We start from the raw sequence: 25232 nt of genomic DNA, 5'->3' as shown, positions 1-25232 counted from the left end.
AGCGCATTTTTACTACTTCCTCTTGTGCCATGTATTTGCAAACAAATTAGCGCATTTTTACTACTTCCTATTGTGCCATGTATTTGCAAACTAATTAGCGCATTTTTACTACTTCCTCTTGTGCCATGTATTTGCGAACTAATTAGCTCATTTTTACTACTTCCTATTGTGCCATGTATTTGCGAACTAATTAGCGCATTTTTACTACTTCCTATTGTGCCATGTATTTGCGAACTAATTAGCGCATTTTTACTACTTCCTATTGTGCCATGTATTTGCAAACTAATTAGCGTATTTTTACTACTTCCTCTTGTGCCATGTATTTGCGAACTAATTAGCGCATTTTTACTACTTCCTATTGTGCCATGTATTTGCGAACTAATTAGCGCATTTTTACTACTTCCTCTTGTGCCATGTATTTGCGAACTAATTAGCGCATTTTTACTACTTCCTCTTGTGCCATGTATTTGCGAACTAATTAGCGCATTTTTACTACTTCCTATTGTGCCATGTATTTGCGAACTAATTAGCGCATTTTTACTACTTCCTATTGTGCCATGTATTTGCGAACTAATTAGCGCATTTTTACTACTTCCTATTGTGCCATGTATTTGCGAACTAATTAGCGCATTTTTACTACTTCCTATTGTGCCATGTATTTGCGAACTAATTAGCGCATTTTTACTACTTCCTATTGTGCCATGTATTTGCGAACTAATTAGCGCATTTTTACTACTTCCTTTTGTGCCATGTATTTGCGAACTAATTAGCGCATTTTTACTACTTCCTATTGTGCCATGTATTTGCAAACTAATTAGCGCATTTTTACTACTTCCTATTGTGCCATGTATTTGCGAACTAATTAGCGCATTTTTACTACTTCCTATTGTGCAATGTATTTGTGAAATAATTCGCGCATTTTTACTACTTCCTATTGTGCCTTGTATTTGCGAAATAATTAGCGCTTTGTGAAATGTGTATTCATCCCTTAAAAATGGTTTTTTTTGCCTGGAGCATTGGTTGCTTACATTTGGCCTCAATTTGACGTAGTGTGCGTAACGTCGTTTTGCTCTTTGCCCAAATGTGTGTGTGTCCCTTTTTATGTTTTGTCTTGCTTAAATTTGTGATAATGACATGGCCAGCATAAAATTATGTATATTTTTGATGTTATTATTTGCAGTTACAACATATCATGACAATACCCCGGCATGTAAGCATCAATGGATGGTATTTTCAAGCAAAGTTACATGTATTTTTATTGGGTGGGGTAAAAAGGCTGACATTCCAATGTTGTCAATTCAGGTTGATATGGGTCAGATTGTTCTGGCCCTGCTCCCGGAAGCCGACCAACCTCAATCTCGTCCCAGGCGTAGGCATCGTAGGCGTGCAAGGCCCCAGATATTTCGAACACGTGTCACCCTTTTTGGAATGCCAGATGAAGAGGTTTTAAGACGATACCTTCTTCCTCCAAAAATCATCATAGACACTCTCTCATTAATAGAGAGTGATCTTGAGCGGCAAATTGACAGTCCTACAGCAATTCCACCACTTACGCAATTAATGGCGGTGTTACATTTCTGTGCCTCAGGATTGTTCCAAACAACGGTGGGAATAGTGGCGGGCATCTCACAATCCTCCTTTTCCAGGATCCTGAGGGCAGTGATAGAGGCACTTTTCAAGCACCTCCATCATTTTATTCAAATGCCTTTGGATATGGGTGCCCTTAGTGTGGCCAAGGCCAATTTTTACCAAATAGCTGGCTTCCCACACATCATAGGGGTTGTGGATGGTACTCACATACCACTTCAGCCTCCAGCGTGGCTGGAGGCAATATTTAGAAACCGGAAACACTATCACTCCCTCAATGTAATGATGGTATGTGATGCCTCCCTCCAGATCCTGTCCCTGAATGCAAAATTACCAGGAAGTGCACATGACTCCTTCGTCATCCGGCAATCAGGGATATGGCACAAATTAACCAACCTACAAGCTGGTGATGCGTGGCTTCTGGGTAAGTGGAGACCTTTAGTACATAACAATGTTAAGCTTCATACAGAGTGAGCCTGATGTTGTGTTTTCGTTTTCACAGGAGACAGTGGCTACCCTTGCACGCCCTGGCTGCTCACTCCTTATTTGGCTCCCACACCAGGGCCACAAAGTGAGTATAATTCCGCACTTACAGCCACCAGGCAAGTGGTGGAGTGCTGTATCGGCCTTTTAAAAGGCCGATTCAGATGCCTCCACCGCTCTGGTGGCGAACTCATGTATTTGCCGGATATGGTGTCGAAAATTGTGGTCCTGTGTGGGATATTTCACAACATCGCCATAAGGAGTGGTGTCCCAATGCAGCCAGAGGATGCCTTACCTGAGGATGGCCCCCCCGAGGTTGGTCGGAGGTCAGTATGTGGGGGGGCCATACGCGATGATGTGGTGGCCAGATTTTTTAGGTAATTATTTGCAAAAAAACAGTGTTGATACCTAATGTGGTTGGGTTTGTTTGAGAACATCTAATTTTTGGCTAATTTTTTTCTCCCTCTTCTGTTTTTTTACATAATCTTTGGCACTCCAACGATGACTACTTCCTGCTACCCTTACAAAACCTGTATGTGGATATTTTGTGGATATATTCTGGAACACTTATTGCCACGCCATATATGTGGAATCATGTTGGCATGGTCCTTCATCAACCAGTTCTTGATTTTTTTTTTGTGATGTTGGTTTTTTGGTATGTGTTGTATTTGAGATTATCACTGTGTGTTTTGTTTGTGAGTGACCACTTTGATTTTTCAGTTATGTTGCTAATAAATGTTTTGAGAGTGAAATGTTGTCCCTTTTTTGGAACGTTACCACCAAGTGTAACCAGGTTCACACACGTTACATTTGACTAAGGGGTAATCCAGTACTGACGCCATTTGAGCAAAAATGTTTTCTTTATTCAGGGTCCAAACCAACATCAAAAGGAAGCCTGTACAAACCTTTTGCTTCGTAATATTGCCCTAAGCTGCTTGCACACCAACTAGGAACCTGTAAAATGTCAAAATATCTAATTGTGACTACACCAAAAAAGGGAAATCAGATTTGTACTGTTAGGTGTTTCTTGTGGCTGTTTGACATAAAAATACAACACACACTCTTATTGCCAAAAATTTGAAATCCTTGCAGGAACACTCTACTTATGTCAGGGTAAACAATATGTGGTTTTGACAAAACGAATGAGCCAGAACGTAACTTCAAACAAAACAATTTATTTACAGAATGGGGAAAAAAAAACCAACTACTCCCTAAGGAGGACCGACATACGGTCAAGGACCACCAGCACCCCAATGATATTGCTGTGCATCTGGGCCACACAGGCGGATAAATTGGCCCGAAGCCTCTGTTCCTCTGTGGGTGAGAAAAGTTTGGGGATTAATACAACAATAGTGAAACCACATAAAAAAAAAATAAAAAAAACAAAAACAACAAAAAACATTTTAAAAAAACTGCATTAAAACTCATCACACTAAAATGGTGTAGGGCAAAAATACAAGGCCTATGTCCAAATTCCGACAGGTCTGCTATGTGTATGTTGAAAACAGCAGTAACAGGTTACGGCAATCGGCCAAAACCACTTAATTTTGGAAAATAAACACACAAAACAAAAAAAAACAAGAATACATACAAACAGTTTGTGACGATAAAAAACTGCAAAAAAAAACATACCGGAAGACCCAACGCCAGCTACAGAAGGCCCTCCATCGTCCTCCTCGGAGGTGGGTCCATTCCCCAAAGATCGGGGCGGTGTAATGACCGACTCCGGGGAGGGGGTCATTCTAAGAGGGGTGGTTGGAGGAGAGGGGGAATTGGGACGGAGGGGAAGGAGTCCAGAAAAATCTGGCTGAGGGTGTAGGAAGGCTGGGGAGGAGTGGGGAATAGGGGAAGGAGTGGAGTTGGAGTGTTGGCTGGGGGTGGGGGAGAGTGGCCGTGATCGCCGTCTGGCGGGACGCTGACGGCGTAGTCTTCGCTGGGCCCCTAAAAGATGGGAAACAAATTGGGATTAGTTCCAACACAAATCCGCGCACAAAAACAATTTCAAATGCACCCCCAAAAACAAAAACAAAAAAAATATGAGGAGAATGAATAAATATGAAAGACAGGGAAAACATGGCCATGCAGATATGAGGAGAATGAATAAATATGAAAGACAGAGAAAACATGGCCATGCAGATATGAGGAGAATGAATAAATATGAAAGACAGGGAAAACATGGCCATGCAGATATGAGGAGAATGAATAAATATGAAAGACAGGGAAAACATGGCCATGCAGATATGAGGAGAATGAATAAATATGAAAGACAGGGAAAACATGGCCATACAGATATGAGGAGAATGAATAAATATGAAAGACAGGGAAAACATGGCCATGCAGATATGAGGAGAATGAATAAATATGAAAAACAGGGAAAACATGGCCATGCAGATATGAGGAGAATGAATAAATATGAAAGACAGGGAAAACATGGCCATGCAGATATGAGGAGAATGAATAAATATGAAAGACAGGGAAAACATGGCCATGCAGATATGAGAATGAATAAATATGAAAAACAGGGAAAACATGGCCATGCAGATATGAGGAGAATGAATAAATATGAAAGACAGGGAAAACATGGCCATGCAGATATGAGGAGAATTAATAAATATGAAAGACAGGGAAAACATGGCCATGCAGATATGAGGAGAATGAATAAATATGAAAGACAGGGAAAACATGGCCATGCAGATATGAGAATGAATAAATATGAAAGACAGGGAAAACATGGCCATGCAGTTAGGGCCACAAAGACAAACATGAAAACCACAATCCATTAAACTTACTTTCAGCGATCTGCATGCGAAAGCATGCCAGCAAGCGGGGCGTCCGCCGTTGCAGATCCGACCACCTGCGCTCCAGCTGCCCGATATGGCGGCGTGAGCCGAAGGAGCGCAGGCGGGCCCGAACCTCCGCATATGCGGATCGCTTCTCACGGTTGGTGATGGGTGGAGGCTGGCTGGTGATCCGCCTATCCATCACCTCCGTAAGCACCAGCAGCTCGCGCCTGGTGAATGCGGAGGCTCTCATGATGGCAATGGAGTTTTTCATAAAAATCATTTTTGATAAAGTGCACCAAAATTTTCTGATTGGCTAATGTATTTAGGAAATTAACAGGAGCAATTCTATTGGTTAGTGTATGAGTCATGTGTTCGACAGGACCAGAAATCTGTGGAGACTTATGATAGGCTTAATGCAGTGACATGCGTAAGCAAATTTACATAAAGAAATGAACTCCAGGAAATATGCGGGTATAAAAACAAATAGACCAATTATTTAATAGGGGCTAACATGTATTTTGACAATTAAAAGCGAATGTTTAAGCCGTACGGATTCTGCGGGTAAACACAAACACGGACATAAATAAAGTTTATTGCATTGTGTAAAATAAAAAAAAAAACAATTAAGCTAATTGATATATTGATTGGCATGATACGATTGAGGGAGGTAGGCAGAATAAACGAGCAGTTAATCGAAATGTCACAGTCCAACTTCCGGGTAGTACTAGTGCGTGCGTTCCCTTCAAACCACTTCGGGGATGTACGCTCGCTATTTGGCACGCTCGTTAGTTAGAGGAGGGGTCGCCTGAGTTTGGGGAGGATGTTTTGATGCGAACGAAAATACGAGCGTGTGCCTGAATTTAAATATTTTTTTACGTTCGCCCAACGTACGAACGGCCACTTGCGTCCAGGTCTGAATGAGGGCCTTTATCAAAAGGATAGAGAAATAGCCTAGGACGCCTGGATTTGATCTGTAATTATGGGCAGAACCACCAGATGTCACTGCTGCTCCTGCAGTCTATATAGAAAATGGGCCTCAGACTGCACACCTTGAACATATATATATATAATTGGAGGTGCTACCTGTGGAGACAACTGATATATACACAAAAAGAAATATAAGTGCACAACTCCAAATTAACTGAATATATATATAAATAAATAAATTTTTGCAGTAAATAGAGGTTTTTGGCATAATCTTGCCCAAGGTTATGGGCCTACCCACCGCATCTGGGTAACCTCTGTAGGGTGGGTCCCTAACATAATAGGGTTTAAAATTAAATCCAGAGCGCAGGACACCCCCAAACTAGCCCAGCTAAGCCGCCCCAAGGCACCGCCATAATAAGAAAAGTGAAGTGTAAAGGAGATAGTTAAGAGCTGAATATAAAGAATAAAAATAAAAAATAGAAATACATATATAAAAAACAGACAGTGAAGCGTTAAAATGTGTTGAAAGAAAAATGTGTTATACTGCGGTGCCCCGAGGCAGATCAACCAAAGCAATCCAGGGGGATCCACGCCCCAAAAATTAACCAAAGCTGCACTACACATTATAAATATTTGCAGGACTTACCTATATTGTGCCTCTGACTGGTGTACATGTTACTATGCCAGAGTTCATGCTCTAAACCAATGTAGTAGGGGTGCTAGTCTGAGTGGAAAGTATCTCAAGCTTTCAGGTGTGCAAAGCAATGCACTGATTGGATTTATATAGATCTACAAGTCCCAGGATTCAAAGTAAATTGAAAATGCACAGTCTCCAACCAATTGATTGTGAGAATGTTACTATGGTTACCAGACACTCCGGCTGCTGCTGCTATTCCCAGGTACGGCACATGCAATGGTGGCCGCCTGGCATACAGGTCTCCCCAGTCGCTCACTGCCGCGGCGTTTCCTTTCCAAATGGATGAATGGTGAAAGACACACCAGCATTGTTGATGTTGAACTTCAGAAGTTCCCCAGGATTATCCTTAATACTGGCTATTATAATTGTAGGTATCAGCTTGTCTGCAATCCTCTGATGTGTTTTTCCCCTGTATCCAAGAGACTTTATCAAAAGGATAGAGAAATAGCCTAGGACGCCTGGATTTGAGCTGTAATTATGGGCAGAACCACCAGATGTCGCTGCTGCTCCTGCAGTCTATCAGGATATTTATGAAGTGACAAGTGCTATATTAATATATTCTATGGGGCTGTATGACTATGTGCATCTAAGTAGGTAACCCACCATACTGTCTCAGTGGACCTTGTAGCACTACAATACCCAGTATGTCATGTTTGTTGAATTTAATAATACTGCACTTTTTGGGGCCTATTTATCACTTATCAGGTTTTAGACCTGATAATTTCTTATTGTTACTATTCGCAACAATAATACATTTACTTTTGCCTGAATGTACTAATATACACATGCAGGGATAGGGGCTGAGAAAGGAGTCTGCCTGAGATGTGTAAGAATAATATGATGATTTTTTCTCTCCTCTTTTGGGAAACGGGGCGGCTACTGCGCAATGCACGCTCTGCTGACCCCACGTGCAGCGGCCATTGCCGGGTAAGGTTCCTACGGAAAAACTCTCCCGGTAATTTGTGCAAAGTGTAGTACATAGGCTGCAGCGTCTAACGGCATCTAAAGGAGGCATTAGCATTCCGGAGCTTGGTGACTCTGACAGCCTAGAAGCCCCCATAGAACCCAATGGGAGCTGCTTCTACTGTCGGAAATGGATAGACCATAGCAACTATTGGATCTATCTCCTGCAGTCCCTCCATGGTATGTTCAGGGGATCCTTAATATTTGCTGGTACACACAGAAAACCGCTGTTTTCTGGGAATATCCCACAAATATTGTTTAATAAATACTGTAGACATCTTTGTATTTTAACTCCTCATTAATTACAGCATCTACCCTGCAGATAGATATGAATTTGGTTGTGGAGAGAGAGAGGGATTTGGTTGCGCAGGCAGGCCCATAGAGAGCCAGCCCGGTTATTTCTGGGTGGTATGGCCAGAGGCATAGGAACTAGGGGGAGAGGGGGGGGGCAGATGCCCCCCCATGATTTATGTTGGGTGGGCAAAGACTGTGTTTTGCCACCCCTATAACTTCTACACAAAACAAATGGGGATGAATGAAATGGGGATAAAGCAATAATATAGGTTTTGTCTCCCATATCCACAATGCTTGGCATCAGAAGTATTTTAATTAGGGGTGTGCACCGGCCACTTTTCGTGTTTTGTGTTTTGGTTTTGGATCTGGATCTTTCTTCGTGTTTTGGATCTGGATTGGTTTTGCCAAAACCACCCTTCCGTGTTTTGGGTTCTGGGTTTTGTGTTTTGGATCTGTATTTTTTTGAAAAAAAGCATAAAAACAGCTAAAATCACAGAATTTGTAGGTTTTTCTGCTCCTATGCTATTATTAACCTCAATAACCTTAATTTCCACTCATTTCCAGTCTATTCTGAATACCTCACACCTCACAATAGTGTTTTTATGTCCAAAAGGTTGCACCGAGGTAGCTGGATGACTATGCTAAGCGACACGAGTGGGCGGCACAAACACGTGACCCATCTAGGCATGAAACTGCGGTGGCAGACAGGATGGCATTGAAAAACTAGGCCCCAAACTGTACATAATGCAAAGAAAAAAAAGAGGTGCAAGATGGAATTGTCCTTGGGCCCTCCCACCCACCCTTATGTTGTATAAACAGGACATGCACACTTTAACAAACCAATCATTTCAGCGCCAGGGTCTGCCACACAACTGTGGCTGAAATGATTGGTTCGTTTGGGCCCCCACAAAACAAGCTGGCAATTAATCTGTCCCTGCACAAACTGGCTCTACGGAGGCAAGAAGTCGTCCTCATCCTCCTCATCCACAGATTCCTCACCCTCTTCAGTGTTATGCACATCCTCATCCTCACAGAGTATTAATTCGTCCCTGCTGGAACCACAGGTCCCTCTGTACGTTCTGGAGGCTGGTCTCCCTGGAAGAGTTGATCATTCATTTTATGAACATCATCTTCTCCACATTTTGTGGAAGCAACCTCCTACGCCTTTCGCTAACAAGGTTCCCGGCTGCACTAAACACTCTTTCGGAGTACACACTGGAGGGGGGGCAACTCAGGTAAAATAGAGCCAGTTTGTACAGGGACCTCCAAATTGCTTCTTTTTCCTGCCAGTACAGGTACGGACTGTCTGACATGCCTACTTGGATGCTGTCACTGATGTAATCCTTTAACAGACAGATGCACGCTTGTCGCTGCTGCTTTGAGGATTCAAGTGCGGCTACAGCCCACACAATTCACAAAGACAGAAAAAAAAAAAGAATATTTTTATTGTTTGTGGAGCACACTTTGAGGGTTACACCACCCTCTAACAGACAGACGCACGCTTGTCGCTGCTGCTTTGAGAATGCAAGTGCGGCTACAGCCCACACAATTCACAAAGACAGAAAAAAGAAGAAGAATATTTTTATGTAGCACACTTTGAGGGTGTCACCACCCTTTAACAGACAGACGCACGCTTGTCGCTGCTGCTTTAAGGATGCAGGTGCGGCTACAGCCCACACATTTCACAAAGACCGAAAAAAAAAGAACAATATTTTAATTGTTTGTGTAGCACACTTTGAGGGTGTCACCACCCTTTAACAGACAGACGCACGCTTGTCGCAGCTGCTTTAAGGATGCAGGTGCGGCTACAGCCCACACAATTCACAAAGACAGAAAAAAGAACAATATTTTAATTGTTTGTGTAGCACACTTTGAGGGTGTCACCACCCTTTAACAGACAGACGCACGCTTGTCACTGCTGCTTTAAGGATGCAGGTGCGGCTACAGCCCACACAATTCACAAAGACAGAAAAAAGAAGAATATTTTTATTGTTTGTGTAGCACACTTTGAGGGTGTCACCACCCTTTAACAGACAGACGCACGCTTGTCGCTGCTGCTTTGAGGATGCAAGTGCGGCTACATCGCACACAAGTCACAAACACATTAAAAAAATAGTTTTTTATTTTTTGGAGCACTTCGTGAGTTACACCACCCTTTAACAGACAGACGCACGCTTGTCGCTGCTGCTTTAAGGATGCAGGTGCGGCTACAGCCCACACAATTCACAAAGACAGAAAAAAGAAGAAGAATATTTTTATTGTTTGTGTAGCACACTTTGAGGGTGTCACCACCCTTTAACAGACAGACGCACGCTTGTCGCTGCTGCTTTGAGGATGCAAGTGCGGCTACATCGCACACAAGTCACAAACACATTAAAAAATTTTTTTTGATTTTTTGGAGCACTTTGAGAGTTACAACACCCTTTAACAGACAGACGCACGCTTGTCGCTGCTGCTTTGAGGATGCAAGTGCGGCTACAGCCCACACAATTCACAAAGACAGAAAAAAAAACAACAATATTTTAATTGTTTGTGTAGCACACTTTGAGGGTGTCACCACCCTTTAACAGACAGACGCACGCTTGTCGCTGCTGCTTTAAGGATGCAGGTGCGGCTACAGCCCACACATTTCACAAAGACAGAAAAAAAAAGAACAATATTTTAATTGTTTGTGTAGCACACTTTGAGGGTGTCACCACCCTTTAACAGACAGACGCACGCTTGTCGCTGCTGCTTTGAGGATGCAGGTGGAATCTAGACGGGATTTGGAACCGAGGACACACTACCTCCATCAATTGTCTAAATCCCACTGCACTAATGTCGGATACTGGACGCACGTCTAACACCAACATAGCAGTCAAGGCCTCAGTTATACGTTTTGCTTCAGGATGACTGCTGTCGTACTTCATCCTCATCGCTAGGGACTGTTGGAGGGTCAATTGTTTAGTAAAAGTAGTGATGTTCCTACTTCCTCTCTGGGATGATGAACAACTCCCAGCAGCAGCAACAGCACTAGTAGGAAGTGGTTCTTGATCTTTCCCTATTTTATTTTTATCAGAGAAAGTTTGGTCCTCCATTTATGATATATTGATATATATACGTGCGGCTAAAGCGCACACAAACACAGAAAATATTTTTTTATTTTTGCTGGAGAGTAGTGCACTTTGTGGATTACACCACCCTTTAAGAAATGAGCCAGCCGGCTCTTTACTTATGGGACACAGGCGCACGCTTGGCGCTGCTCCTTTGTTGATGCACATGCAGCCACAGTGCACACAAGTCACAAACACAGAAAATATATATTTTTTTGGTTTGGAGTGTACTTTGGGGGTTACAGAACCCTTTAACGGTCAAGCCAGCCGGCCCTTTACTTATGACACAGGCGCACGCTTGGCACTACTTTGTTGATGCACGTGCGGCTACTGCGCACACAATTCACAAACACAGAAAATAATTTTTTTTTTGGTTTGGACTGGAGTGTACTTTCAGGGGTTACAGCACCCTTAACGGTCAAGCCAGCCGGCCCTTTACTTATGACACAGGCGCACGCTTGGCACTACTTTGTTGATGCACGTGCGGCTACTGCGCACACAATTCACAAACACAGAAAATAATTTTTTTTTTGGTTTGGACTGGAGTGTACTTTCAGGGGTTACAGCACCCTTAACGGTCAAGCCAGCCGGCCCTTTACTTATGACACAGGCGCACGCTTGGCACTACTTTGTTGATGCACGTGCGGCTACTGCGCACACAATTCACAAACACAGAAAATAATTTTTTTTTTGGTTTGGACTGGAGTGTACTTTCGGGGGTTACAGCACCCTTAACGGTCAAGCCAGCCGGCCCTTTACTTATGACACAGGCGCACGCTTGGCACTACTTTGTTGATGCACGTGCGGCTACTGCGCACACAATTCACAAACACAGAAAATAATTTTTTTTTTGGTTTGGACTGGAGTGTACTTTCGGGGGTTACAGCACCCTTAACGGTCAAGCCAGCCGGCCCTTTACTTATGACACAGGCGCACGCTTGGCACTACTTTGTTGATGCACGTGCGGCTACTGCGCACACAATTCACAAACACAGAAAATATTTTTTTTTTTGGTTTGGACTGGAGTGTACTTTCGGGGGTTACAGCACCCTTAACGGTCAAGCCAGCCGGCCCTTTACTTATGACACAGGCGCACGCTTGGCACTACTTTGTTGATGCACGTGCGGCTACTGCGCACACAATTCACAAACACAGAAAATAATTTTTTTTTGGTTTGGACTGGAGTGTACTTTCAGGGGTTACAGCACCCTTTAACGGTCAAGCCAGCCGGCCCTTTACTTATCACACAGGCGCACGCTTGGCACTACTTTGTTGATGCACGTGCGGCTACTGCGCACACAATTCACAAACACAGAAAATATATTATTTTTTTAGCACTTGGGGGGAGCACCCCTGATGGACAGAGCACCCCCTGGACAACACTACAGCACTCCTTTAGGACTGGGACACTGCACAGGACTTTGGAGTGGACACAGCCCCTATGGAGAACTGACTGCACAACACAGTCCAGCCAGCCCCTATGGACTTTGAAGTAGTGGACACAGCCCCTATTAACAACAGCAGCACAGCACAACACAGCCAGCCCCTATGGACTTTGAAGTAGTGGACAACAGCAGCACTACACTACACTACACTACACAGCCCTAACTCCCACCCTCCCTCTTCACTGTCCACAGCCGAGTGAGAAAATGGCGCAGACGCGGGTACCTTATATAGGATCCAAAACCCGCGAGACTCGGAAGGCGGGATGATGACGTTTTGCCTCGATTTCAGATCCGAGTCAGGCGGGAAAAGTCGAGCCTGACTCGGATCAGACTCGGATCGGGGGGGCTCGGGGGGGTTCGGATTTCTGTCAGACTCTCAGCGGCTGCTGCTGTTGCCACTGCGGGAGCCATCTTCCGGCACCCGCAGTGGGTGATGGGAGACACGTCGTCATGACGACGTCTCTCCCATGCAAAGCGGCCGGAGGAGTGGACAGCGGCGGGACCAGGAGCGGGAGTTTAAGGTAAGTGTTTATTTTTTTTTTATTCTTTTCACGTCTCTCTCTACTAGGGGGGGGACTACAGGGGGCACTACCAGGGGGCGATGACTACAGGGGGCACTACCAGGGGGCATTATCAGGGGGCGATTACTACAGGGGGCACTACCAAGGGGCATTATCAGGGGGCGATTACTACAGGGGGCTCTAAAAGGGGGGATTACCACTGGGGGAATTACAAGGGGGGGATTACTACAGGGGGGATTACTACAGGGGGCATTAAAAGGGGGTATTACTACAGGGGGCACTAAAAGGGGGGATTACCACTGGGGGAACTACCAGGGGAGGATTACTACAGGGGGCACTACCAGTGGGGGATTACTACAGGGGGCACTAAAAGGGGGGATTACTACTGGGGGTACTACCAGGGGGGGATTACTACTGGAGGCACTGAAAGGGGGGATTACCACTGGGGGCACTACCAGGAGGGATTACTACTGGGGGCACAACCAGGGGGAATTACTACTGGGGGCACTACCAGCTGCTGCCATTTCCCAGGACCACATATTCTCTGGCTAAAGCAACGGGGCAGATACGCGCACCAGCGCACGACTTCTAATGACACCCACCTGCCCCAGCCCGTCTGGTCCATTTTAGACCGACGAACCTTGCAAAGAAGCGAGCGAGAAACAATAATGTGTGACAGGAGCATCGAAGGGGGGACCCGACCAGAATTTGAAACCAGCTCGCTGATGCGAAGAGCTCCATGAAAGACCATCGCAAAAGCTAGCTGGAACAGCACAGATTCGTATTGTGAAACACAAACACATGACAAAACATAAAAAAATTGAACAAGCAATGCAAACGTAACTGGCCTCCTGGGGTCCATCCTAGCTCATCCTTTCACTGCCCTTTGTGCCAAAAATCCCTTGGTGAAATCCCCATGCCCATGCAAGCACAAGAAAAAGGAAACCCCTTCAATGACTCTGGACACCACCACCCTGGACTTACCGGAGGAATAAAGGCCCCATATGAAGGACAAAAATACCTGGTAACCATCTTACCTCTGTCACGCTTACATGACAAAAATGACTCCCACTGGTTCCAGGCCGCCTGATAAGATCTCAAAGTGGCGGGGGCAAGGGAGTGCTGCGCTAACCCCTCCATTCCGGACATATAACCTGCCAACAATGAGGGGAGCAAAGGTCACCAGTAGTAGCAGCGGTGGGGGTGAGCTGTCTAAACCTTTCCCACTGAAAACGCGATAGAGCATCCGCTATGGAATTATCGACCCCTGGGACATGCCGCGCCTCGAAGTGGATATTGGTCCTCATTCAGAGCCACTCGCTAGCGGCAGTACGCTCGTTCCGAGCGATGTTCGCACATCTGCGCATGCGTACGGATCGTTATACGCATGCGCGAACCAGTCAGTGCGGCCGAAATTCATGTGCTCGCAATATAGCGAATGCCTGCTATTTTGAGTGACAGAATGAGGCGTATGTGGGTGGTAACAGGGGAAGGTGCTTGAAAACGGGGAGTGGAGATCAGACCGCAGGCGTGCTTAAAGGTCAAAACGGGCGTTTTATGGGTGTGCATAATTAATACAGCAGCGTCATTGACCACGTCACTGGGTTATTTTATAGCCAGAACTGCTCGCAAGATTGTGGTAGCAAAAACTAACCACAAGAATAGCGAGCAGTTCATACGCTGGTCGATGTACTCGATTAATCTAATAAATAGCGGACATGACGTATGGTGCGAGCGGCCAGGGGGCGTTTTTAACAAATAAACGAGCGTATGTTTTGCTCGCTCATTCAGACTTAGAGGTGTGAACAGACTGCAATTTGCGAACGGATCATTTGAATAGCCACCCCTTGTTTTTGAACGAACGACCGCAAATAGCGAACGGCTCTGAATCAGGCCCATTGTTCGCTAAGCAGCGCAAAACCAGCTGCGCCAAAAGCCTGACAACTGGCAAGGACGTGGATCTCTTGTTATTAATGGCATGAACCACCCCCAGGTTATCACACCAAAAAATGACGTGCCGGTTGCTGAGCCGGTCACCCCACAACTATGCGCAACAACTATGGGAAAAAGCTCCGGCAATAAAAGATCCAAGATTTAGGCCATGGGGAAGCAGACCAAGAACCCTCCAGATAAGCCCCAAAACCAGTGGACCATGTCGCGTCAGTGAAGAGCTGCATCTGAACAAGGGCCGCAGGGGGGGCCAACCAGGTGCTAACACCATTATATTCTTCCAAGAACACATCCCAAACCCAGAGGTCCCTCCTAAGTTCGGACGACAGCATATGAAGTGATGAGGCTTACGTACGCCTGCTGTTGCCCTTTCTAATTTCCAACAGAAAATACGGCCCATGGGAATAATTCTGCAAGCAAAATTAAAAAGTCCTAATAACGATTGCCCTTGGCGCAAGGTAACCTTACCCAGCGATAAAGCAAGCGTGATGGTGTCCCGAAGCCGTGCTACTTTCTAGATGCCAAGGTATGACAAACGATTACAAGGTCCCTCCATTTTATCGGATGCAATAGGGACCCCAAACTCTGAAAACAAAGCCTGCAGAGAAAACATAAGCTCCGAGCAGTGGGGAGAACCAGCCGGCCCTACACAGAGGAAGTCATCAAGGTAATGAGCTACCCAGGACTCGCCCATGCCTGCGCAAATGCACCAGTGTAGAAAAGAACTAAAGGCCTCAAAATAAGTGCAGGACACAGCGCATCCCATAGGGAGGCACTTGTCGACGTAAAATCTGTCCCTCAACTGAAAGCCCATGAACCGAAACAAGTCGGGATGCAAAGGCAAAAGGCAGAAAGCGGACTCCACATCGACATTATCCAACAAAGCTCCCAGTCCCTGTAACTTCACCAAATTAAGGGCCTCCTTAAAAGACTGATAACAGACCCGAGCCAAAGACTCTGGAATGGCATCATTCACTGACCCCCCAAATGGAAAAGACAGATGCTGAATTAATCTGAACTTCCCGGAAGCCTTCTTGGGCACAACTCCAATTGGGGAGAGAACCAGATTATGCAAAGGAGGAGCAGCAAAGGGTCCGACCATGCGCCCCAACTGCACCTCCTTGGCCACCTTATCCCTTAAAATTTCAGGCCATATATAAGCAGAACGCAGATTCTTTGGGGTGCCTAGCGAAACATTACCCTGCACCGGGAGCTGAAACCCCTTGGTGAAACCCGCAAACAGGAAACTAGCTATTTCGCGCAAAGGGTACTGATCCAACCACCTTCGGATGGCGTCCACGTCAACTGGCAATGCCACTCTATGGAGCGTTCCTGGTGCCAGCAGGCCTGGAGCCAACAGAGGGGGCAGGCAGTTTAGGGCATTCCTTGATTGGGTGGGGTGCACCGCAGCGCAAACAATGGTGTCGAAAATTACACCGAGCTCCCGCTGCGCAAGCACTGTTATTAAAGGTGAAACAATGGCCCTTGACAGGAGGAGCTTTGGCAGAATGAGCCGGGGCAGAGCCCTGCCCGCCCATCTTCTTCACGAAGGGAGTGTCTGCAGCCTGCAGAGCGGGTTGCATCACTTCCACCCCAAATATAGGATTTTTACCCCCTACTTTTTACGATGAAACTCTTCATCACACCGTCGCCAGACTGCACCCTGTGAAGTGCGATAGAGCCCATGAATAAGATGCAGATAATGTATGATATTCATGGCCTCACGCGGACGCTTCTTTAAGTAACACCCAGCAAAAACGTAAAAACCGTTAAGCCAGTTTACGTATGACCAATGTGCCTCTTCCCCAATGCCACCCTTCTTTTTCACTGCAGCTAAAGCTTTCTTAGCCCTGCAAGTAAGGGCAAAGACATCTACGTATTTGCCCTTGTCGATTTTCTCATGCATACGGGCCGCAAACCCTGAAGAACTGCCGTATTAGCACAACGGACAATGTCCCCCAGGCTAATGCTCGATTCCTCACTAGTGCTAGAGGACCGACAATGCCTATGACAGCGCCGCAATCATCTGGAAGAGCTTTCTTGCAACACAGGCGCCTATTCTCAGAACTAGATGAGGATGTGGAAATAGGTTCAGAGCTCCCAACCCACTCACCATCAGACTCACCAGAAGTGTTTGCCTCCTCTGCCTGCATAGTCCCAGAGGACTTGCGACCTTCGGCCTCCACACCCCCCATGGACGTACCAGACGTACCAGCCATGGCTGCATCATTTGCTTGCATTGCCCTACGCAACCCCAGACCTGACACAAACATTCCAGGTGGACATGTAACAACAAAGGAAGAAGCCGGAGATGACATGCTGCGGACAGTTCTGTCAAGTTCACCCTGTGTAGAGTGGCTAAAGGTAGAGGGCCTAGGATAGACAGCAGGCAGAGACATGATAGGAGAGGCAATCTGACTATCAAGAGAGGGGGGAGGGGCATCTGCAGATAGTCCGCAAACCGTGGACAGCTGTGCAACTAGAGGTGCCAATTGTGTCTGTCCACCAGCAGCTTACCCAATACCATTGGATGTCCCACCCACCCCTGCGCTCTGCCACAAAGAGGTCAATGCCCTTACTAGGGAGACCAATATGCCCATCAGCACCCCCAAATCCGGGGGAACTGCGGGTGTCGAAACAGGGATTACACTGGGCTGGGGAGAACTACAGCGATGTTGAGAACGGGAATGGGGAGGCCCCCAATCCTCAGAACTCTGCATGCACTGCACAATTCTATCTTGGGCCTGAAATGCCTCACCCCCTCCCCTACCCTGGCTATAAACAGGGCGCAAGTCATTATCCCCCCACCTGCTATGAGGATCAGGATATTCAACAGAGGATCCTGACGATCCAAAATGGCCACCGCCTGCTGCATCCATGATGGCGCCATCATCTCCACTGGATCCCGGTGCCATAATGGAGACATGCCTGAGGAGCCCGGGCACCCGCGAATGCCTGCTTACGCGCCACTGGGCTCCACTCCCTGCCAACATTCTGCTGCTATTTGGGGAGAAAGCTGAAGCAGGCCAGCACTTCCCCCGCCCGCGTGCCATTCTCCCATCACTCCCACTGCTGACTGGCGAGGATGATGGGGCTTGCCTACGCCAACCCCGGACCGCGGCATCAGGCGCTGCACCTGAGACACCGGGTCCGGAGCCAGAGCACCCGACAGCAGAGGTAAGCACACCGTGAGTGGGGAGAGGCCACCATGAGCACTCTCCCTGGCCAGGCATGACGAAGCACGCCTGTGGGGAAAGGCCCCTTTGAGATTCATCGTAGCATGCTGGTACAGGGGCTGACCGCTGAGGTCTGGGCATTGATGCTAACCAAAGCAGCAAAGTAAAAGAAAAACGTGTGAAAAAGGGGAGGAGGGGGAGTGTGAGAATTAGAGAAGGGAATAAGAGTAAGAGCAAAGGAGAAAGAAAGGTGTATTTTTTATTCTCAGTAAGAGGAGAAAGCTGAAGAACAGCACACAATAATGTCTTGTACTTGCCTCAGGAGAGTCCAAGAAAAAAAGAGGCAGAGCCCTGCCTGACATTGAACTAATTAAACTAAAAACTCCTCCCCCAGCTAAAGACTGGGGAATCCCTGAGCTACAACCAATTTTGCATCACTATAAGGAGTCTCCGTGAGACCTTTGTGAGCCCAACCTCAGTCTTCCGATAGAACAGGTAAAGATAGTCTTGGGTGTACCACACCACCACCACATCAATGGAAATCTTCATATAAACCCACTAAGGTGTTAAGCTGGCCATACACCAGACCAACTTCCCTCCAACCATCCAACATCCAAATCTGGTAATGTATGGGAGCTAATGACAATCAGGTATTTGCTCCCAAGCTCCAGAAAACAGACAAAAACTGTCAAAGAGATTTAACCAACCAACGACAGTTTTTGTCCATTGTCCGGAATTTTGGAGCAACTTGCTGATTGTCATTTGCTCCCATACATTACCAGATTTGCATTCCAACCAGCCATGGATGGTTGGAGGGAAGATGGTCTGGTGTATGACCAGTTTAACACATTAGGGGGTTCATATGATGATTTCCATTGATGTGGTGGTGGTGTGGTACACCCAAGTCTATCTTTACCTGTTCTATCGGAAGACCGAGGTTGGGCTCACAAAGGTCTCACGGAAACTCCTTATAGTGGTGCAAAATTGGTGGTAGCTCAGGGATTCCCCAGTCTTTAGACAAGTGGAGAGGTGAGAATATCCTTCGCTCTTAGGTGCTCAATAAAAATGACACTTGTATTAACAGGCTTTTTTTATTGATCTGATGCATTTGCCGGATGCATTGGTGGTGAGACTGCAACACCGAAGGGGCAGCCATCACAGGAGGCAGGATGGCCCCCTGGGCAGAAGAAGAGATGACCACCCAGAGCTTACAGGGGCAGCATCACAGGAGGCAGGATGGATCTCTGGGCAGAAGAAGAGGTGGCCACCCAGAGCTTACAGGGGCAGCATCACAGGAGGCAGGATGGACCTCTGGACAGAAGAAGAGGTGGCCATCCAGAGCTTACAGGGACAGCATCACAGGAGGCAGGATAACCCCTGGGCAGAGTAAAATTGGCTGCATCTTTCAGAAATAGTTTGGGGAGGTCACGTTTGGGGAGAAGCAAAATATTGGGTACAGCAAAAGAAGGAAGAAGGAGCAGAGGCCTCTTTGTTTAATTTATACTGGGCCACAAAATATCTACCTACCCTAAATTGCACCTGTTCCTTACATGACACCAGCGCTCCTCACACTCCTACCTCTTACCCTCTGCCATCTCTCCATATCTCTTCTATGCTCACCTCCCAATTGTACCCCCCACTCTCCTAGTCTGTAAGGTGTCACGAGCAGGGCCCTCCACTCTCCATCACTATACCTGTCTCAGGTGTGCTTCTACTCACAGTCAGTGATTCTGCCCCTCTCAGAGAGCTGGGAGTACTGCGGTTTTCTAGCTGCCACTGTTTTAATGGACATTTGTCACATAAATGAATAATAGGAATAAAATAATAATATTACTGGTTTGCCATTCATTGCTACAGTATTCCTGTCATGCCATAACAGCATCTTTCCATCTGCACCAACCATATTTGTCAGTCAGGGAGTCTCTCATTTCTACAGAAAGTGCAGCTAAAACTGAACTTTGTATTAACACCTATACAACTTCTCACTCCATGGTGTATACGGGACACATGGAATTATTTTCTGTAGCAACTAATAAGATTCTAGGTAACATTTTCTGGAATTTGTTAGAGAAATGATAGCTGTAATCTGATTGGTTGCTGCAGGTAACACCTCCATATTCCCTTTTTAGAAATTTTTGCAAATCTAGATCATAATGTCGACACGCGTTTCGCTTCTATGCTTTATCATATTGAGGATGGCAACTTATGTAAAAGAGTGCAAGGTGCTGCTTATAACTACTTTGGGTTGTGATCAATGTATAATTACAAATTCATTGATTATGTTCCTTGCTCGGAACTGATTGGGAGATCCGTTTGGTATTTCCATTCGTGAGTATAGCACCAGCTGGGGAAAATTAGCAAGAGGCTTTACCTGTACCGGTCTGTAGAGCACACAAGCAGTTAGGAGACATTGCAGTATATTATGTCACTGTGTACAGCGCACTTCAACCACTGTATATATGTAATATATATATTATTATGTTGTGTGCAGTAATGTCATCAATTCTGTTTGGGAATTTGTGATATCACTTTTGTAATATATAACTTATATTTGGACAGTAGTGATGTCATCAGTAATATTTGAAGAGTAGTTAAGTCACTTGTATCACGAGTCACTGAAAAAAATGTTCCATAATGCAATGTCAGCAAAGGTAAAACACCACTGGATATAAGCGCATTCTACTGTAGAAGAGTCACAACAGTAGGTTACATGCCATGTTGGCCAGCATCAGGGGCAGATTGGCTCTTATCTTTTGTGGCAAAAATCCCAGTGGGCCGATTGGTTGAGGGGCCAAATTCTCAATTGTGGCCCCGCCCTCCGATTTGCATCACCTGGCCTGCTGCTATTTTTTTTATTTGTCAGCTGCCTTGTGAAAAGAGGCTATCCTATTAAAACCCCACAAAGATCGCCTGCTGTGTCAGACACCACGGTGGCATTGAGGAAGTGTCCGTGGGTGGCAGTGGTGGTGGTTGGTGTGGAGTAAGTTTCAGGGCTGGGGGCACTTACTGTGGGTGATATAGGGATGGGGGCACTTACTGTGGGTGATATAGGGGCAAATACTGTGGGTGATATAGGGGTGGGGGCACTTACTGTGAGTGATATAGGGGCAGGAGGGCACTTAGTGTAGGTGATACAGGAGCAGGTTACTGTGTGACACAATGTACAAGGATATTATGGGGTGATACCGGGGTAGGTTACTGTATAATGGGGTGATACAGGGGAAGGATCACAGTGTAATATAACAGGTAGTGGTAAAACAGAGATGGTGCTGGGGGTCCTGGGTATATGGCACTGGCGGGCACAGAGAAGATGGTGCTGGAGAGACATGGGAATGGTTCAGGAGAGACACAATAATGGTATTGGAAAGGGGGATTGTACTGAAGAGACACAGGGGGATGGTACTGGAGTCACATAAGGGATAGTACTGGAGACACATAGGGGGATTGTACTGAAGAGACACAGTTGCTGGAGACACACAGGGGGGTGGTACTGAAGAGACACCGGTGCTGGAGACACACAGGGGGATGGTGCTGGAGACACATAGGGGGATTGTACTGAAGAGACACAGGTGGTGGAGACACACAGGGGGATGGTACTGAAGAGACACCGGTGCTGGAGACACACAGGGGGATGGTGCTGGAGACACATAGGGGGATTGTACTGAAGAGACACAGGTGCTGGAGACACACAGGGGGATGGTACTGAAGAGACACAGGTGCTGGAGACACACAGGGGGATGGTACTGAAGAGACACCAGTGCTGGAGACACACAGGGGGATGGTGCTGGAGACACATAGGGGGATTGTGCTGAAGAGACACAGGTGGTGGAGACACACAGGGGGATGGTACTGAAGAGACACCGGTGCTGGAGACACACAGGGGGATGGTGCTGGAGACACATAGGGGGATTGTACTGAAGAGACACAGGTGCTGGAGACACACAGGGGGATGGTACTGAAGAGACACCGGTGCTGGAGACACACAGGGGGATAGTGCTGGAGACACATAGGGGGATTGTACTGAAGAGACACAGGTGCTGGAGACACATAGGAGGATGGTACTGAAGAGACACAGGTGCTGGAGACACACAGGGGGATGGTACTGAAGAGACACCGGTGCTGGAGACACACAGGGGGATGGTGCTGGAGACACATAGGTGGATTGTACTGAAGAGACACAGGTGCTGGAGACACACAGGGGGATGGTACTGAAGAGACACCGGTGCTGGAGACACACAGGGGGATGGTGCTGGAGACACATAGGGGGATTGTACTGAAGAGACACAGGTGCTGGAGACACATAGGAGGATGGTACTGAAGAGACACAGGTGCTGGAGACACTTAGGAGGATGGTACTGAAGAGACACAGGTGCTGGAGACACATAGGAGGATGGTACTGCAGAGACAGGTGCTGGAGACACACAGGGGGATGGTGCTGAAGACACACAAGTAGGACCACAGGTAGGATTAGAAGAAAAGGCTGGGGGCCAGTAATCTTCAGTAAGACACCAATTCTAAAGAAACCATATTACTGATACAAATTATACCAAATATATTTTATTAATAGAAAATAGTTTGATCAGGGAAACCCCCATTTTGCCCTGCACCAAAACTTGTTACTATGTATTATCTGATTAAACTTCTGTTGCATGTTGATGACTTTGGCTTTATTCCTACGCAAACAGGCGGCTTCCGGACCATGTGATCTCAGCATGAATAGTGATCACTGACTCAAGACGCTGCCTGTCCAGGGAGGATCCATTTCTTCAGAGAAATCATATAGGTAAGAAAATATCCATCCACATGACCCCTGTTTATTCATTGGAGATGGGGGCTGGGGGCATATCCATCAGCTCCTGGAGCGGTGGGCATGCCCCCAGCTTGATGAAAACAAGGGGAATGGCTTGTGGGCGTGGCATATCACATGAGGCCACACCCCCTGCCACAAGGCCACATTAGCGTGCATTAGTGCCTCACTGAGGTCCTGGGTTTGTTTCCCACCAAGGGCCTATTTGTGTAGAGTTTTTATGTTATCTGTTTTTCGGGGGATTTTCTCTATGTGGTCCGGTTTTGCCCCACAATCCAAATCCGTGTGTGTATGCGTGTGTGTGTCCATGTGTAAGCTCAAATGGTGCAGGGACTAATGTGAATGACCATATATTCTCTGTAAAGCGCTGCACAATATGTGTGCGCTATATAACTGTTACTAAATAAATACATGTTACAGTAAGTAGTATGCATTGTAGCTGTATGTGAAATGCAATCTTATACTTTACAGTTATGATGTCACAAATATAATAACACACTTACTTCACACTGTGATGTCAGAAGGTCTCGGAGATTGAGGCTATAATTAGTAGAATAATAAATATTACAGGTGTTGTACATATGTCTTGCTTAGTAATGTGATAAACTGGCCACTGGGAGGTGCTGTTCCAATGCAGATCTTACACATATATGCATTTCTAGACCCAGGCAGCAGTTGTCATTAGCGACGACCGTCGGCATTCATATGGTTCTTCAACTGAGTGTGAATAACGAAATCAGATCTTCCATTGTTTATATCACTCACTGCACATGTAATTGTTTAATAGGAGACACTCCTGTGAATTGCTGGACAATTTATCCAAGTGACAGCGCTAATAAAGATCTAATACTTACACACTGACTAATGATTGTTTAGCACAAAACATGGTGATTCCAGGTACTTCTGTTAGACCAGTGCTGAGAAGACTGTAGAGCGACACCCAGCATCACGTCTCTCAGGCCAGGGAATAAAGTCTTATCTATTTACACAGCAACATCTTCCAAACCGATGCTGGGTCAGGCCGGGTACAACCCAACTACACTTATACCCCTTTTACACCAAAGTCCCGAGTCTGACCCGGGATTTGGAACATGTTTCCAACTCGGGACAGACCCCCTTTTACCGTTTACACTGGAGCCAGGTCAGCACTGACCCAGCTCTCTGGCTCAGGTGAGCAGCGTTTCTTACCCTCCCTCCCCCTCCGCGACCCCCTTACCTTACTCTGTAGCGGTCTGGAGGCACGGAGGGCGGGTGGGGTGTGCTACTCTGTTCTGGTCAACTTGGCAGTGGACGCTTGGAGATGATGTCATCTCCAAGCATCACTAAAGCTGGCCAATCGGGCAGTATGTGGCGCGACCCGGGTCATTGTTACCTGGGCTGCGCATTTACACTGCAGGGTGACATGGGAATGACCCGTGCTCAACCCTGCAATCCAGCCGGGTCTGATCCCCTGGTCACTGGATCCTGGTTGATCCATTTACACCGATAAAAATCCCGGGTTGATGTGCGTTCACTTCAGGCTTGCCGACATTCTGGCTGCCCCTTCCAGGAGGGAGCAGCCAGATCGGCATTACAGTGGGGGCGTGGCCATTGTGAGGAGGCGGGGCCAGCCAGGTGATGCACGTTTGTGGACAGAGCAAGGGGTGGGGCCACGCAATCGCGTCATTTTGGCCCCGCCCCCGCTACACAATGCTGATATTACAGGCATTGTGAAGCAGGGGACGGAGCCAAAATGACGCGTTTCGATGTGAATTGTGTCACGGTCCCCCTGGCTGTGGGAGTTTCTAAGGTAAGTGTGGGGGGGTTAGGATGGGTGGGCGTCAGCCGTGAGGATTGCCTGCCTTCCCGGGAGGTCGGGAGCGGCACCCGATTTTCGGGAGGCTCCCGACCAAATCGGGAGGGTAGGCACATATGGTTCACTTGCATCATGCCAGGATTTTTAAGTCGGTGTAAAAGGGGTATTAGATGGTGTTCACACAAAACCACATCCCTTTATTTATCATATAATAAGGATCTGTGTATTATTGAAATCAGGAAGGGTTTAGTGATGATCTCACTATTCCTCTCCAGGAATGTCAGCCGTATCTGTCTCGCGCTCATTTACATGGAATAATGCTCCTGGTGTCAGCACACCTCCCCGCTTTCAGGGGATGTGGAGGGGGACATTGTACGTACCAAAAAAGAGGCATGGCTACACCTAACTGCACGTCTCCATGCATCATGCCCCCATTTTTTTGTGTGCTGTGGGCATGCCTGGAATTACCCAAGCTGTGCATGGCATTCATTCACAGCAGGTGAGATGGAGACCCCTGACCCCCTTTCTCCCCATATGGGACACTGTGGCCTACTTGTGGACTGTCGGAATAGTCCCCAAAAGCAGGACAGTTGGGGGTTATACATTAGGGATGGACTATAATAGCCAGATAGAGAGACTTCAAGGAATAAAGAGATACAACCTTGCATAGATTTGCTGGGACTTGTATTCCACAGCAGCTGGAGAGCTGCTG

Source organism: Taudactylus pleione, unplaced genomic scaffold (genome assembly GCF_031769625.1).
Source record: "Taudactylus pleione unplaced genomic scaffold, aTauple2 ptg000231l, whole genome shotgun sequence".
NCBI classification, from domain to species: Eukaryota; Metazoa; Chordata; class Amphibia; order Anura; family Myobatrachidae; genus Taudactylus; species Taudactylus pleione.
Note: the sequence above shows the minus strand (reverse complement) of the source record.